The 17,452-nt window shown below is 49.2% G+C and overlaps 1 pseudogene; it reads right to left on the reverse strand.

Moving 5' to 3' along the window:
• Window positions 1-202: 202 nt before the first annotated feature.
• Window positions 203-16,822, reverse strand: LOC143692795 (uncharacterized; annotated as a pseudogene).
• Between the last annotated feature and the right edge of the window lie 630 nt (window positions 16,823-17,452).

Here is a 17,452-nt window from a genome sequence, read left to right on the forward strand (position 1 = left end):
CAATGCATGTCTATAGAAACCTATAGGATAGGAACTAATTATAAACTATGTTTAGAAGCACAATAAATGGCTTGTCCTTGATTCACATTGAATTGTGCAGTCTTTTGTCTTTTCTCCACATACTCCTATTCTAAATCCTACTCTACAGTCCTACTCTAAATCCTACTCTAAGATGGCTATGGAGAAAATGGTCCTGATATGATTATAGCACTGTTTGCTTCTCCATCCTCCTCTTCATTGAGATGATGAGTGGTCTCAGGGTGGATGCAGCCTCAGCTGATGTTACAAATGGATGCTGTTCACAAAAAAACCCCAAAACCCAAAAACAAATACAAAAACAAAAAAAAATAAAACAAACAAATTAAAACAAACAAACAAACAAACAAAAAACAAACAACAAAAAGACAAAGAACAGTGAAGAGTGAACCATTACTTTCCAAGCTCAGTGCTTCACAGGCTCAATCGGGATTGCTCTGGGTCCTAAAAAGACCCAGAAAGAGGAGCAATGGCACCATCTGCTACCCAGCAGTCATGTGCAGGACCCTGCCATCACAGGCAAACCTGGCCCAGAATCCCACTCATCCATTTATTCAGGTTTCTTTATCTTGTTGGGATCTTTGCCCTGCCAGTGCTCTAGAAATGGTGCTTTCTGTCCCTGGGTTATCTTCCTTTCAGGAAACTCCAATGACTCACATAGGTCCCTGTCTTTGAAAGACAGGCACTGTGCTAATTCCCACAGGGACAGAAAGCAATGTCTGTCTTTCCATGCCCTGCCCCTCGTGTGCTGGATGGCACCTTCCTTCCCAGCAGGGCCAGCCCAGTGGCACTGGGTCCTGCAGTTCCCTCTCTGCCACACAACCTGGCAGTAACCCTGGCGCAGTTCCCGTCTGCTTGAGCGTGCCAGGCAGCAGATGGGGCTGGGACAAGTCCCTCCCAGCTGTCCCTGTTTGCGTGCCAGAAACCTCCAAGGGTGGGCTGGGGGGCACAAACCAGGGCCCCTCAGAGGCTCACAGTGAGCCCCCACAGCCCCTCCTGCCACAGCCAAATCTCTGACTGCTCAGCTGGGACTGGCTTCCTTGGGTTCCTCCACCACCATTTCATGTCTCTGTACCCTGCATTGCTCTGCTTCAATTCTTTTGCCATTGGATAAAACTGAACACTCCACCAAATTAGAAAAGAGGGCAACAGAAACAGTCAGAGGACAGAGCACCTCTCTGCTCAGGAAATGCGGAGAAGAGGTGGAGTTACTCAGTTTTGTGAAGAATAGGCCCCAGGGAGACTTTATTGCCACTTTCCAAGACTTCAGAGTAGCTTTGAAGAAAGTGGGGGACATCTTTAACAGGGTCGGTTACAATAGGATATGGACAAATATTTTTAAACACAAAGGGCATCTAATCAGAGTAGGTCTAAGGAAGAACTTGTTTACTCGGAGCATGGTGCCACCCTGGCACAGCTTGCCCCAAGAGCTTGTAGGTGCCCCATCCCTGCAACCATTCCAGCTCCGGTGGCAAAGGGCTCTGAGCAACCTGATCTCTTTAAAGATGTCCCTGCTCATTGCAGGACACTTGCACCACAGGACCTTTACAGGGCCCTGCCAGCCCAGCCCAGTCTAGGATTCCTCACTGTTTTCATTTGAAGAGCACCAAGAGTGGAGGTGAGGAGGAAGGGGGCTCATCTGATGCCTTGGACTTGAGTGGAGGAGGAGCCCATCCCTCAGACCCTGTTTCACCTGCAGCCCCTTCACATTTTACCTGCAGGAGCTCCTTGGCAGACCAGCGCCGCGCCTCGTCTCTCTGCAGGCAGCAGCTCAGGAAGTCACGCAGGCAAGATGAGAATAGGTTGGGCTGCTGCAGCTTTTGTCTTCCTCCTGTGGCTATCAGGAGTTGAGGCTGGGGAAAAAGGAGACACCAGGCTACACCTGCTTCTTTCCTATCTGTAACTGCTCTCCTGGGTCCCATTGATTAAGCTCCACTCTGCAGTGGCAGTTTCTGCCCTGGCAGAGACCCAGAGATGACTTTCCTTTACCAACCAAAAACCCAAACTCCGATGCAGCCACAGCTTTTCCAACATCCCACAGATCTTGCCTTGGCAGCTGATTTCATTGACTGACCTAGTTAGTGGGAACTACATCACCACAAGCACATTTCCTTCCCTGAAGATTCATACCAGCTTGAGAGGCTTTTTGGAAGAAGGACTTTGCTATACTAACTCTACTATATCCAAGGATTAGTACATGGAAAAGTATCTCTGCAGTGCTTCTTGGTCCCTTAAGAGCAGCTGCCATAAAACAAAACTAATCAAGCTTTTTGCTTTGTTCTTGAAAACAATGGGAATTGGAAGGAAAGAAAGGAAATCCACCAGGTGTTCCTCAGGTAAGGAAACAAACATTTGGAATCTCATCTTCAACACAGACACATTAAGATGCATGCACAAATGTACTGGGATGAAGACGCCTCCTTGGACACACAGGAGCCACCTGCAGCTCTGTCTCTCAGCAGCCTGAAAATTTCTGCTTTCCTTACATGGAAAAGAAAAACTTTTCATGGTCAAATCAGAAGGAGAGGTTCCATCCCTACGGTCACCCTCTACTCATTTGGCTACTCAAGTCAATGCATTAATGGTAGGCCCATCCCAGAAAGTGCCAGGAAACAAATGGGAGGTTTTGGCAGGCTCTCCACATCACCAGGCTCTGGCTTGGTGACGTGCAGAATGTGGCTTGGGCTAGGAGAGAAACACGATCACTGAGTGTTTCAGCAGCACTGCACAAGAAGCAGAAGAGACTCTGTGGCCTTTACACCCTCATGCCCCAGTTTGAAGCATGTTTCCCAGTGAGAAGAAACTGCACAGTGGGGTAAGTTCCTCTCTAAAAACCAGGCCTTAGCAACTTTCTTGTGTTTGGGCTTCTTTTCTTCATTTCTGGAAATGTAACACCAGTTCTGAGAGGCTTGCCTTGTGGTTTTAGGGGCATCTTCACAGACAGACAAGTGGGAACAACTTGAAACCCAAAGCAAATGTTGCCTGAGAAGAGCTGGGGAGTGTTTGCCTGTGGTGAGGCTTGAGCTGTCTGGCAATCCCTTTCCATGATGTGCAGAAACATCCAGCTGCTCCCCAGAGCTCAGTCCCTCTGGGCACGCCGGCCTCTGGAAACACCTGACGATTCCAGCCTTTCTCCTGCTCAAGAGCATCTAACCTAAGCTGAGCTCCAGTTTCTTCAGCAAGGCCAAGGATGCTCACTTCCATGCAGCTGACAGTGTCCATGGAGCTCAGCAGGTCTTTCTGATACTCCTCAGGCCAAGGAATTACAGTGTAGATTGGCAAGACATTGGCTGATCGTTATCCAGTGTGGTTCGTGTGGAACCAAGCTCTAACATGCTGACAAGTCAGAGGGACAGAGCTCATTCTGCTTTTGCAAGATGGTATTTAGAAACATAGGACACCAACTTGGAGCTATTCAAACCTCAACTTGCAGAATCCATCTCAAATAGACAAAAATATGAATGGCAAGAGGCCTTGGAGTCTCCATAAAAATGCCCACCACTGTAACGATAACTCTGTGCTTGTGGCACTGAAATAGATGGTGACCAAAGAGACTTTGCTATTATCCTCTTTAACCCAAAGGAGAATTTCAAAGCTGGAAATGGCAATGCACTCCCCTTGTGTACAAATAATTTATGCGGCTTTCTTTCCTTTTCCCACATCACCAGAGGTGACAAAGAGGGTTTTATCCTGACTCTCAGCTGAGCTCAGCCACTGGCCATGGTGGGGAGCTGGAGTCCTCCCTGTCATTAGAACTGTGCAGGCCAGGGATGGCCCTGCTCCTGTGGTAAAGAAACACAGCACCGGTGTCAACTGCCCACGTTGGATCCCAGCCCAGGCACCTGCCTGCAAGCTCATCAACTTGTTAAAGTACCAAGAAACAGCCAAGGGTTTGGCAAACAATTCTAACTGCAGTCGGAGAAAAACACATCCTAAACTTATCCAGGCCACCCACACACATGACTGAACCATGTACAGATGACTTGAAAGCCTGAAAGTTTCGAAGACCCACAGCATTTGGAAAAGATGCTAGAGAATGGAAGAGAAGAGCTGTGTTTAAAAAATGAGAAAGCAAGCAGAACTGCTTGGGCATTGCTTTGGTAGTAGGTTTTTTCTCTTTTTCTTTTTTGTTTACTTTTCTTTTTCCTTGTTTTCTTATGTTTTCTATAAAATTGAAACTGGGAAGGTCTAACCTCCATTTCTCAGGATATTTATCACATGTCTACCCTCTCCACTGAAAAATTCTTGTCCTTCAGAAACAGAGTTCCAACATTGTTCAAAAAACAAGTGAGAAATGTCAGGCATGGCTGGAGGCCAAAATGGCAGGTTTCTGAACTGGTTAGGTTTCTGAACTGCCACTTCCCTTTCTGATACAACCAAAGCTACAGCAGATGCTGATGTGTTGCAGGGGCATTTTTAGAAGGAGACCTTGGTGGAAGTGGTGCCAGCAGATGGCAATGGGATTTTGTCCAATGGCACACAGAACATGGGACAGGTGAGAAAGACAGTGGGATCAGTGAGTATTTGCACCTTACCAAGACAGGAGTTGCATTCCAGTGAGGAACTTCTCGTTCCACCATTTCGATGCCCACGATTCCCAAAGACCATATGTCCACTTTGGGGCCATATGGTTGACCTGTCACCATTTCAGGCGCCAGCCACCCAGGAGTGCCGGCCACGCAGCTCCGTCTGCCCTGCTCAGGGGTGAGCTGAGCAAAGAGGCCAAAGTCAGCTGTGGAGAAAACAACAAACCATGAAAGCCAGCTCCAATTAGGAAACCAAGCAAAAGAATTCCCCACTCTCAGGCTAAGAATGTGCTGTTGAATCTCCTGGAGAACTGTGCACGCTTGATTTCCTTGGGGCTTTAGCCAAGGGAGTATGGAATTGGCCACTTCCAAAAAAACCCAGGTTTCTTAAGGCTGCTCACAGCAGTGGACTTTATGCCCCTGAAGCTTTAGATTGTAGCTCCCTCTGTCTGGAAGGGACACACACAGAGCAACGCCACTCTTGACTGCTTGTGGTTCCTTATACCTCTGTGCACGTTGCAACTGTGCCTTCAGCTCGCAGCAGGGGTCCCTGCACTGCCACCAGCACCATTTCTGGGGAGCTGGCAGTCACTCCAAGCAGCCCCACACCCACATCCCTGGAACGCTGCACCTGACCAAGAATATACTGACCCAGCTTGACAGAGCCGTCGGTTTTGAGAAGGATGTTGCAGCTCTTCACATCTTGGTGGATGACGCGGTTTGAGTGCAGAAAATGCAGTCCTTGCAGGCACTGAGCGAGAAAACGGAAACAGGAGGGCAAAAATGAGTGATGTGATTTCATCACACAAGAAAGGAAACAAAGAATCTAAAAGATTCCCTCTCCAGGGGAATGGGGAGTAATGGCAGAACAGTAATGGCCACTGAGAGGAAGAGCTTGCTGCTCCAACACTTGCAGAGCAGGACCTTTCTAAGGAAAGGCACATCAGCTTTTGAAAGAGCAACAGCACCTGCTGTTGTAGGCTGTGCCCTGCAAACCAGCCAGGATGACTCCTGCTGCAGTGGATGTGCTTTTTCCATGCAGAGGACAAAGGAGGGGTTTTGAAAGGAAAAGTCCCTCCCTCTGGTGTGAAGCGGATCACTTTTGGGTGGGAGGCTGCATGACAAAGATTTTCTTGCTGGCCTCAGCACAGGCTTGGAAGTATCCCACCAGTCACTTTCCGGAAGCAAAGAGCATTTTGGCTGCACTACTATCCTTTTCAGCTGAGGACTGTGAGAAATGAGTCTTTTTTCTTTGCTGATCATTTCAAATCCTGCCACCAGCACCTTTGCTTTTACAGGCAAGGAATGCAGTGAAGACAGACTCCAGGCAAACATTTAGAGAGGCAGGGTGGAGAACAGCAAATACAAATACAAGAGACAGAGCGAGAATACAACAGCAGGAGATAAGAGTACTGGCACTGAGTACAGGGAGTGCAGGGGCACTGGCAGGCCTTTCACTTGAGATGCTTTTACTTGCCCATAGAATAGCAGCAACACAGAAACAAAGCTTGGCACAGGAAATCACTCCAGCTCTGAGCCCCTGTTTCCCAGACAATCCTGCCCAAGCCCTTGGAAACACGGATGGGATTGCTGACCTCCCGACTGATGGCTGCCATCTCATCTTCAGACAGGTAGGTCTTGCTGATGACATTGCTCAGAGTGCCTCCATCCATGTACTCCATAACCAGCCAGAGTTCCTCACCCACAAGGTAGCTGAAAGAAGGAAACAAGGGTGTGGAGATGAATGTACATGGCTAGGTTGCTGTGTGGAAAAGACGGGTTGATTCTTCTTTTCAGGTCCCTTTGAGACAAAGACAAAATAAAGGAATAGACATTCCCTCTTGGCTGTGCATTGTTTGCCATCTGTGCAGTCTCAAGGAGAAAGGCACAGCTGTGAAAAAGGAGATGTCTTAGATGGGCAGCAAGCAAAATGTGCAGTTTAGTAACAGCCCAGATAAAAAACCTGTCACGTATGGTGTTTCTGGAAAAAAGCACCTAGTCTTCCTGGCATGCATAGCAATGGAAAACAGTGGCAACAATCCAAGGGAAATCCTTGTTAGTTTACCTGGACGTAAGAAGACACTTGAAAAAAATCAAGCTCCAAAACAAAGTGGTGGCTGTGAATATAGAGATCATTGATTTAGTAAGACACGACTCATCCGGGCTTTTGAACAATTTTCAAATACCATGTGCCAGCGAAGACTCATGCAGACAAAATGCAATCTCTTCCCATCCACTGGAGATGAAAAGAGCAATAATAATTAGCCAATAATTACAGCTCTATTTTCTGCCAGTGACCAAAGTGGGATTTTACCTTGCATGTTTGCAATATGTGAACAAACATTCATGGGACAAAAGCACAACTCACCTGTCTAAACAATTGACCAGGTTGGGATTCCTATTCACCTTCATGACCATGAGTTCATTGACTTTTAGTTCCTTCTTCCTCAGTCCTTGAAGATGTATTTTCTTTATGGCCACCTAAAATGACATTGAAAATCAGTAACTTGAGAGGTTGGTGGCACAAGACCACAAGGCACATGGAGCGAGTGATTTTGCAATGACACAGCTGAGCTGTGCCAAACTGCCTTGTGATTAGGCACTGCAGTAATTAGGAACTGACGTTCCAACAGCCCATTTCTCTGCTCCCTTGGGAGCCAGTTACAGGACACGTGGGGCCTCTGACATTTTGCCTTGACCACTTGGTAACAGCAGTGTCTCAGTTATCACCCACAAAGTTCTGACCACACTCTCTGCTGCTTTGTTTGCGACTCAGAAGAAGCAATCCATGCCTTAAAACTCTGTGGATACATCTTGGGCTATGGGCAGGGCTTAGGGCTTTCAGGGACGCCTTGCAGATCTCTCCCTGTGTGCAGTTCCCAAGTGCAGCAGGTGGCTAAGGAACTACCAGTAACTTTCAGATGTATTTGCTGGCAGCCAGAAATGAGAATTCAGGACTCTGAAGCTGTAGCCCCAAAGAGCAGTGAGGTGCTCGAAGGCACCACCTTTGTTTCAGCAATGGAGAGCGAGTGAGCGCGTCCTTCTCTGAAAGGAACCGCTGCCCTCCGTGCCTTCCTTCCGGCAGCTGAGGAGGACAAAGTCCCAAATGCATTTTGCGGGCTGGCACCAGTCTGTGCTTCTTGTGCCTTTTCAGCACAGCTCTGCCCAAAGCTCCAGCCACAGCTCACACCAGAGGGGAAAGCCCTCGAGTGCAGCAGAATCTGCAGGTGCTGTTGACAGTTACCTCTCCTCCTGTGGCAGTGTCGAGTGCTTTACAAACATCTCCAAAAGTCCTAGAAACAAAAGAGAAGCAGAGAAAGGAGAAGCCATTTAGATCTTGCAGTGAAAGCCAGCCCACGCAGGAGATCTGTGCTGTAAATGCCTAAGACCTGCAGGACACTGGAAGCATGGAGATGTCTTTGACAATGCCTTCTGAGCACACTTAGAAATTCTGATCAGCACTGACAATCTAAGCCCAGTGCCTGAACACATTTGCAGCTTGTCTGACTTCACACTTGATACCTATTCCACCAGCAAAACACCTGATGCATAGTTTGGTAAAATTAGCATTGCTTGGACTCACCCACTGCCAATATTTTCCAGTTCAATGTATTTTATAATAGGATTTTCCATCTTCGCCATTCTCCCTGAGGGAAACAAAATGCAAGATGTTCACTTTAAAGCAGAGATCCCAGCTTCTAGGAGATACAAAAGGCAGCCCCACTGTCTGGGGCTCTGAGCCCTCCCTTTGTGGACAGCTGGCTAAGAACAACAGGAACAGGAACTGGAACAACAAGAAAAGAACAGCAGGTCCACAGCACAAGTGGCTGGCACAGAGACTGATTTCTAGCATCCTTTGAAGTGAGAGACCTCTTGACAGCAGACACACAGGGAAGCACAGGGAGATACATTCATAGACCAGAAGAGAACACCTACCAAGGCAAGTAAGTTTGTCATCTAGAAACATTAAGGAGAGCTGGAACTAACAGTGCCTTTGTTTTCTTGGGAATAAACACTGTGAGATTTAGAAAAGGTTTCCTACTTGCTAAGATTAAATGCACCTGGACATCTAGAATCAATTCCTCTGAACAGATGTCAAGTTCAGAACAGGAGGAATTATTGCCAAGTGTTCCCATCTTTTCCAGCTTGCAGCAGTTTGCCAGAAGAACGCCTCTGCGTTTGTAAACCAGAGCAGCTCATGCTAGAAGCAATCCCGACGGGGCTTTCAGCATCAGGACCCTCACCCTTTATGAGCAGGCTGAGCTCAAAGACGCCCTTGCCCGTGCCCCGCGTGAAGAACCACGCCGCTTCTCTCCACCCCGACAGCGCGGATCAGTCGCTCCCATTGCACTCGCCCTCTCGGCACCGCACACGTCCCCATCCTCCCAACTCGGCACGGCGGGCATGGGCACAGAGGACAGCAGTGCTCCTCAGGCGCCCTGTGACACAGAGAGCTGCCCAGAGGAGATGCTGACCCTCTTGTGAGTCCGGGCCGTGCGACGCAGCAGCCGGCCCAGAGAAGGGGCTGCTGCCTCAGGCAGCTCCGCGCTGCAGCAGCCGGGCAGCAGCGGGACCCTCCCAGCTAAGGAAGGCTCCAGCCTCTGCACTCCCACCAGCCCTCAGGGGCAGGGCAGCGACCACAACAAGGCTGGCAAAGCCCAAGCATGAGCACTGACAGGCACTGACTGGAAGAAGCCAGAGGGAGCCTGAGCCCTGTACAAGCTGTTGCCCCCATTCAGGACACAACACGATGGGCTTTGAGATCAGCCACACCGAGATGCAGATCAGTGCCCTTTTTGTCCCAACAGGTGATGGTAGACACAGAATCCACTGGGCTCTCTTCTCAACCCTACCAGATCTTCTCTGAGAGCACAGCACTGGCAGCTGTTAAGGGCAAGAAGCAGATTCATTAGGTTGTGCTGCAGAATCACAAAGGGCTTGATGTGTTCTCCTAGAGACTGATCTCAGCAGAGCTTCTGCCAGTGGCTAGGACTCAAGCAGTCACAGCCTTCTGCTGATCCAGGAACAATCCCTGCTTCTGCCTTTGGCAGAGAGGGAAGCCCAGGCAAACTCCAGCCAGTCTAAGCTGCCCTCAGAGGCAGCAGGAACACCCAGAGCTCTCTCTTGCTGCCTCGGAGCAACGCCAGCACTTCTGTGACACTAAACCGAGGAGAACCCTTTGGCACAGCTATGCTGACACGTGCACACAATACACTGTCCCTCAGATAAGAAAGATACCAGACGTACTCAGTTGCTCCAGGGAGTCACCCGCCATCTCCTGTTGCTGAGCAGCAGCTGGGTCAGCACGGGAGGTGAACCAAGTGCTCAGGCCCCACTTCTTCAGCTGGAGAGCAAAGGCTCCTTGGGACAGCACTGCTGCTTCTGCAGCAGGTTCAGTGTCAGAGTCGGTGTAGATCTGAGACAAGAAATGAGTTTATGTCAGGAAGGTGTGGCAGATATTGCCCTGAAATGCAAGAGAGATTGCCATTTGAAATGCAGGCCCTTAGGAAGCTGCTGTCAGCCACATGCAGAGCTCTTCAACTGGATTGCTTTGGATGTCCACTTGTGAAACCAAATGGTCAAAACCAAAGGCTGGTTTTACTCGAGGTCATAGCCAGTTTCTTGTTCTAAAGGATGACTGCAGCAACGACTGCTCCACTTCCTCCCAAAGACTCCTTTCCCCCTCCTAGGTCTGCAGATACATTTGCAGCTCCTCATTCTAATGTTCTACCTCCTGCCATGAAATTCTCTTTTTCTGCACCTTCCTCGGGAGGTGCTCATCCTGCAGCATCTCTGGAGGGTTCAGTTCCTGGGCCTCATGCCAGCCTCGGGGCTCTTGGTTGCCCATCATTTGCTGGAACTCTCTGCAGGCTGCCAGGTAGGATGGCAACACTTCCACCTCAAGTCAAACAGAACAAAGCAGTCAGAGACTACAGCTTGTCCCCGTCAGCCAGGAGTCATTGACTGGGAAGAAAGTAAAGAAAAGGACAGGAGCAGATTCACAAGGGATACAGACAGCTTGTAGCTCGTATTCCAGATCTATGCGAGTGACCATGTTCACCTGCAAAAACACCTCAAGAAACAAGGTCACCTGGAAGAAGCCAGCAGGAGTTCATTCGGATGAGTGCTGGCTAAATGGCCAAGGGAGTAATGCCACTGTCTAGAGCATCAGCTGAGATTCAGCAGACCAGGAAGTGCCCTTCAGAGCAGCTCTGACAGAGGCCTCATCAGGATGGCCTCAGAGGCATCACCCACCCCCTGCTGCTCTGCACTGGAAAGGCAAGGAGGGCAGAAACCACCCCTTGGGTGACTGCAGTGGCTATTGCTGTTTCACTCACTTGCTTTTCTAGAGCCTTTTGTTCCTGAAGGAGGCGATTAATTTTCTCTTTGGTGATTTTAATTTTTTCGTCTAGCCTCTTCTTCCTTGCCTTGATCCTAGCCTCAGTTTCCTGCAGCTGTGCCTGCACCTGTTCATCAATTTTCTGTAAACAACAACGGAAAGGACTCTCTTTCATGAATGGAGTGGCTGCCATTCCTTCATTCACCTGTTTTTGTTGATTGCCCCTCTGCATAGGGAGATTCTTCTCCTCTTGGATGTCTTCATTCCTCCTCTTTGCTGCCATGATGTCACTCTGAGCTTCAGGCAGCTCTGCTTGTGGCTCTGCCTTGATGTTCTGTACACACAAAAGCAGAGCAAGTGACTGAGAGCTGCCATCAAGATCAGCTTTTCCCTCTTTTAGCCTCAAAATCACATTTATTCAGCCCCTTCTTTCTGCTTCCCTCCCCAGCTCTGCTTCCACTGTAACCATCCTGTCCCGGTGCTGGTCTCTGCAGATTCCAAGGCTCTGTCCTTTCAGTGCCTGTGGGACTTCCTGGCCTCCTCAGTCCCAGGAGCTCTGGTTTATGCCCCTCTTCCTGCCCTTCCCTCTGTCCCCTGGCCAGTCAGGCTTACCTGGCCATTCTCCTGTGGCTCTTCCACCTGCTGCCTGAGCTGCTCTTCCTGCTCTCGGGCAGGGAACAGCTCTCCCTGAATCTGGCATGGCATCTCAGATAAGGCAGTCTGCTCCTGCTCTTTCTCTAGAAGCACCTGCACAGAAAGCAAGACAAGATGGGTTTCACCTTCCCGTACGACCTTTGTGGGCCAAGACTCAAAGACTGCTGGGCTCACACGCTCCCAAAGCACTGTGCTGCTGCTCTGCTGGGTCCTTCTCTGCCCGTGGGGAGGCACAGATTCCAAAGTGACCCTGGCCCTACAATCAGGGGCCATCTGGGGCTGAAGCTCCAACAGCCTCTCAGGCAGCTGACAGGGAAGGTGTGGCATTTCTCAAGGGTCTGGTGAAGGCCTCCCTCTGCTTCTGCCATGTCCTCTTTGTCTTTCAGTGGTGACTGACACCCCGCCCTGTCCCACAGCTCCATCCTGGCCCTGCAGGTGGCTTCCTGGGTGAGCTCACTCCTTGTGAGAGACACTTCTGGAGTTCACATTCCCTTCAGGCCTGCACCAGCATTCCTCCTTCCTGACATCTACACTCTTGTTAGAAAATGGGGTCATTCAGGAGATAAGGATGCATGCAAAGATCTCTGATGGAAGTCAGAGAACCTCTATGGCCATCTCAGTATATGGAGGAGGACCAAGGTGTTTCTTCTCCCTCTTTTGTCAACTGAGAATTCTGACCAGCAGTAACAGTTTCTCATAAGGCCCTATTAACAAATGCACTTACACAACCCTGGGGATGCCAGCAAAGGAAACCATGTGTCATGTAATGCATGTATGGGCAAAGTGAACAAACCCCAGCTACAGCATGGGATAGTTCCACTCCCTTAGGACATGCAAAAATTTAAAGGATAAAAAGAAGGCTTCAGGTCAGAAAAGGCTGGAGTAGAAAACATGAGGGGAAAAAACAACCATCTCTGGAGGGGGAAACATCTCTGCCTGCTCAGGATCAGTCAATGGAACTTGTCTCTACTCCTCTCCTGAAGGGATGCCTTTAGGTGAGCTTTGCATCTTCCACTGCTTTGGAGCAGAGCCAGGAAGATTCAAATAGATAGATAGACAGACAGATCTCACTTTTATAATCTCTCTTTACTGTACTGTGGTATTTACATTCTTTGAACACAGAGAGATATAATTCTCTCTCCTAGGTTTTTTTTAAGGGGAGGTAGTGAGAAACTTAGAGAAGAAGAGAAAACAATTATTATCTCTACTTGCTGTTCTTGTTGTTTAGTACATGTAGAATGTGTTCTAGTGATTGTTTACTGAAAGTGATTTGTTAATTGGATTTTAGTGATAGTTGTTTAGCTTGATTAGCCAATTAGATAAAAGCTGTGTCATGACTGTCTGGAGACAGTCACAAGTTTTTCTTTAGTAGCTTTTTAGTATAGTATCTCTTTAGTATAGTTTTAATATAGTACTAGTGTGATATAATGTAGCTTAAGAAAGCATTTGTTTAACCTTCTAAATCACAGAGTCAAAGCACATTATTCACCACCTGGGGGTCACCCTGAATCAATACTGTCCTTTCTGTCGCTACACACATCAACACTCGGTAGCAGTGCCCCGATCTGCAGCCATCCTGAACTTGCTCTCCTGTTGCTTCAGTAACCCACACTCTTGGGGAATCTGGAGCGTGTGGGTCCTTATGGAATGCAATCAGACCCAGAGCGTTGCACTGGGAACTGCACTCTTTGTGCATCTGTGCTCGGGCAAGTTCTTCTCTTGGACTCGAGCACACTGATGGTGCTAAAGTGGCTGGAATCAGAAATGCAGCCCAGCCCCTCCCAGCTCCTCTAATCTCTGAGCACCAGCTGGAATGCAAGGGCATTGATTTCCTGCTCAATTCCCAAATACAACACACACTGATTCCCTGGGCTGCCAAAAGACACGGGAGCCATTAACCTGAAAGTGATGTGTTTCCACCAGTGCTGGAAAAGGGCAGGAAAGATTGAGAAAAAGCTCCCTTGCTCCCTGGAGAAGGAGAAATTACACAAGGCTTCTCCTTCTAGCAAACAAACAAACAAATAAACAAACAAAATATGAAAGTGTTACCTACTCCAGTGTCTAAAGCACTTGGATGCAGTGAAGGGATGTTTGGCAGGGAAACAGCCCTTGTGCTGAGCATTGGATCTATGGATCTAAGGCAGGGATCTATGGAAGTCTGCCTGAAGGTCCCTCATGAGCCCCCATTGTCCAGGCTAAAGCTCCCTCAGCACCTCCTCGCTGGCCTTGTGCTGCACCCCCTTGCCCAGCTCCCCTGTCCTTCTGTGCACGCGCTGCAGCCCCTCAAGGACTTTCTGCTTCCCAGGGCCCACAGCTGCACCCAGCACTGCAGCGGTGGCCGCAGCACTGCCCAGCACAGGCCACGCTCGCTGCCCTGCTCCTGCTGCCCCCCTGCTGCTGACACGGCCACCGTGCCCTGGCCCTTCTTGGCCCCCTGGCCACACGCTGCCTCATCTTCAGCGGCTCAAGGCCGCCAGCCCTGCGTCCTTTTGGCCCACGCAGCTCCCCAGCCACAAAGGTGCCCATTTCACTTCAGATACAGCAGGCATCATTGCAAGGTGTACATCCTGGATTTAGCATTACAAGACAGCAGTCAAGGACTTGCAGCTTTGCTCCCACTCTAGGCTCCAATGCAGTTTTCAAAGCAAACTACACAATAGAAGGTATCAACAGCCACATGCAGCGTCTGGGTTTTGCCTCAGAAGAAGGGTTCAGAACTACTCACTTTGTTTCTTTTGCCACACTAGACAAGAATGCCCCCCCCAGCTTCGTGGACAACACAGTCATCTCCTTGCAGCTTATCAAAGACCAAGAAACAGGCAGACTCAGAGCACCTATCTGCTCTGCTACTGGCTGCTCTGCCTGAAGAGGCAGAAGAGCAACCTGACAACAAAGGCACCAAAATCCCTGACTTCAAGCAGCAGCTCTACATCCCCAGCGTGTCTCTGAAATAGTCCCAAGTAAGCACACCCAAGAAGTTTGTGGGGACAAAGCACCACAAAGAGCTTGTGTGGTCAGATCAGCATTTTTTTGTGCCTGCAGCTATTTGGCCAGTCCATGCAGGGGGACAGGTCCCTCCACGCCACAGTGTCCCCTGTGTATCTGACAAGGCTGAGCACAGTGTCTTTGACATGCTCCCTGCTCTGGGATCAGGGAGCATTCATGCTCCAGGCTGGCCCCTGTCCAAATGCCAGGAAGCTGCTGCCTAAGCATGACAGATCAAAGCCCATTGTCCAGCTGTCAGAGGCTGGGGGCAATCACCAGGTCCTGGCAGGACTCCAGCACTCAGCATCCTCAGCCAGCAACAGCAAGTGCCGGCTGGTCAGAAACTTGCAGCTCTGCCTTGCACCAAAGACAGCAGCACACACAACTGGCACTTACTGGCTCAGAATGGTCAGGCTGTGGTGTGACCACAGCTGGAGGCTGGCGCTCATCCACCTCATTTGCCTCCTCTTTGGCCTCCTCTCCATGAGCAGAGGGAGCCAGAGGAGAGACTGCTGTTGGTTCTGTGATCTGTGGACAAACAGCAGTGTGAGGGACAGAAAGTTACCTATAATTTATAACCTTATTTCTATTCAGCACTTTATTCTATTCAGCTCTATTTCTACAACCAGCTGTACTAAGGACAAATCAGAAACTTTGAGAACAATGGGATTCTAAGTCACTGCGACTGAATTTAAATGGGCTAATTCAACAGAATTGCTAATAGTTCTGAATTAGACATTATGCCCTGGCTACTATCAAGAAGCAACATTCTCTCTGCAAAATGAGCTTTTCATTCCTTGAAAGTTCTGAAATGGAAAATCAGGAAAAAGCCAGTGATGCCTTTGTTATTGCTGCTGCAGACATGGAAATGGATTTTCTTTCAGCCTACCCAGCTGGCCCTCTACACTCTGCGGCCACAGGTCAAGCTCACAGCTTGCTCTACAATTCTTAAGCACCAGGAACATGAAATGTTCCTTTCTCACTCACCTCAGGATCAGCACCTCTGAATACACGGATCATGTGATCTGGAGTGGGCAAGGGAAAATGAACAAGGGCTGTGAGAAAACTGCCTGGGCTGCTGAATCCCACAGAAGAGAAGAAGTCAACCCAAACAGAGAGTATTTTTCTTTATCAACATCCCTCCACGTGACATACTTCTTTCACACAGCCAGCAAGAGATCAGGACAATAATCTTGGTTGTGCCTACACTTTGGCCTGTTTAGCCAGTAAATGAATACAAACGTGATCAAGGAAATGCAAATTGTTCTTCAACACTCCATGCTTCTGTTCTGTTCAACAGATAAAGCAGCTCTTGTTCTCTTGTCTTTCAGGTACTTTTTTAAAAAACAGAAGTTGCATGCACTAATTCCCATTAAGTTGCTGAAAACAGTCACCCAGAAAAGCTTCCCCAAAATCCCCCTGAGCTGTGGCAGTTCTACTGTGAAACAGCACAGCAGCAGCTCCAGGGCTCAGGAGCAGACACTCATGGCTTTAGAGTTTGCACTTCACTGCAAAGGGAATCACTATTTTAGCACTCAGTCAAGGGTCAAAATAGACAGTCAAATCCTTTCATTACAAAATTTAGAATAAAAGAAGCTTTCTCTCAGTTCTGGGGAGAACTACAAAGTCTTTAGAAGGCCTTCTGAGAAGGCCTCCCAGTCTGCATTTTGGAAGTTGTCCTGCTTGATCCAGCAAACTGAGGAAATGACAGACTCTGCTGCCACAGACTCTCCCGTGGAGGGAACGGAAGCCCTGCAGGTTCCCTTGCAAATGCTGCCCCTGTGGCTACAGGCACCCCCTTTTTAGCTGAACGCCCTGACAGGAGCTTTACCAAACCACTGGCATCCTAATGCTCTTTCTCTTTCAAAATCAACCCAGTCACTAAGAAAGAGCAGGAAGACATGCAAAAGCCAGGTTAGCTTACACCCTAACCTAAATAGAGTTGAAACCTCTACTTACTTGCCAGGCTAGTCATGAAATAGGCGGAATAAACAGTGCCATACATGGTGCAAACTGCAGCAGCGAGTTGCTCAATCATTGTAGCACTGTTGTTCAAGTTTACCCCAACACTACAAAAGCCAAGACTCCTGTCAGTGTGCAGCTACACACTGACAAAGGCCACAATCAGGAGGATGCTCCTGATCTCAGCAAGCCCTAGGGCTGCTCTGGCACTGAGGCCTTCCGTGCAACAAGGCAACCTTCTGATGTCACCACGACGATGTGGCAACCATGCCCTGATATCACAAAGCAAAGTATGACAAAGCAAAGCATCACAAAGCATGTTAGTCTGTGAATTTATGCAAAGCAGTAACCAACCTCCCCTACAGCAAACACAAAATGGCCTCGGAAGTTCTCCTCTGACACAAAGCAGCACAAACTCCCCCCATGGGCCAAACCCTGTTGTTCAAGGGATCCAAGAGGAACTCCAAGAGTGCCCCAAGCACCTACAGCCTGTACCCCAAGTGAGCATTCAGATGGGACCCAAGCAAAGGAAACCAGACCAAGAAAATGGCCCAAAGCATTGTACAGAACCAGGAGAGAAAGCACTATTGGCATAGCAGCTGAAGTAATTCCTAACCAATCACCCCATATATCTGCATGTTTATTGGATGTTCCCAGGGCTGCTGTGTATGTACATCTCTTCCCCTGCTCTGCCTTTCTTCCCCTTTGGCAGCAGTGGAACTGGCAGCATCTGCCCGCCAGCAGCAGCTGCTCCAAGCTGGGAACGCGGCTGGCGGTGCTGATTTCCAGAGGCTCCTGTGTCCCAGGGAAGCCAAGGCAGGAGCAGCTGAACGGCGCTGGCGCTGCTGCTGCTCTGTGCCAGAGAGCCCTGGCTGGGCAGGGCACGGTGCCCACTGCGCTGCGGGCTCCTTCTCCTGCCAGAGCTGGGCACACCTGGGAGCAAGGCATG

The sequence above is a fragment of the Agelaius phoeniceus genome, unplaced genomic scaffold, assembly GCF_051311805.1.
Source record: "Agelaius phoeniceus isolate bAgePho1 unplaced genomic scaffold, bAgePho1.hap1 Scaffold_105, whole genome shotgun sequence".
NCBI lineage: Eukaryota > Metazoa > Chordata > Aves > Passeriformes > Icteridae > Agelaius > Agelaius phoeniceus.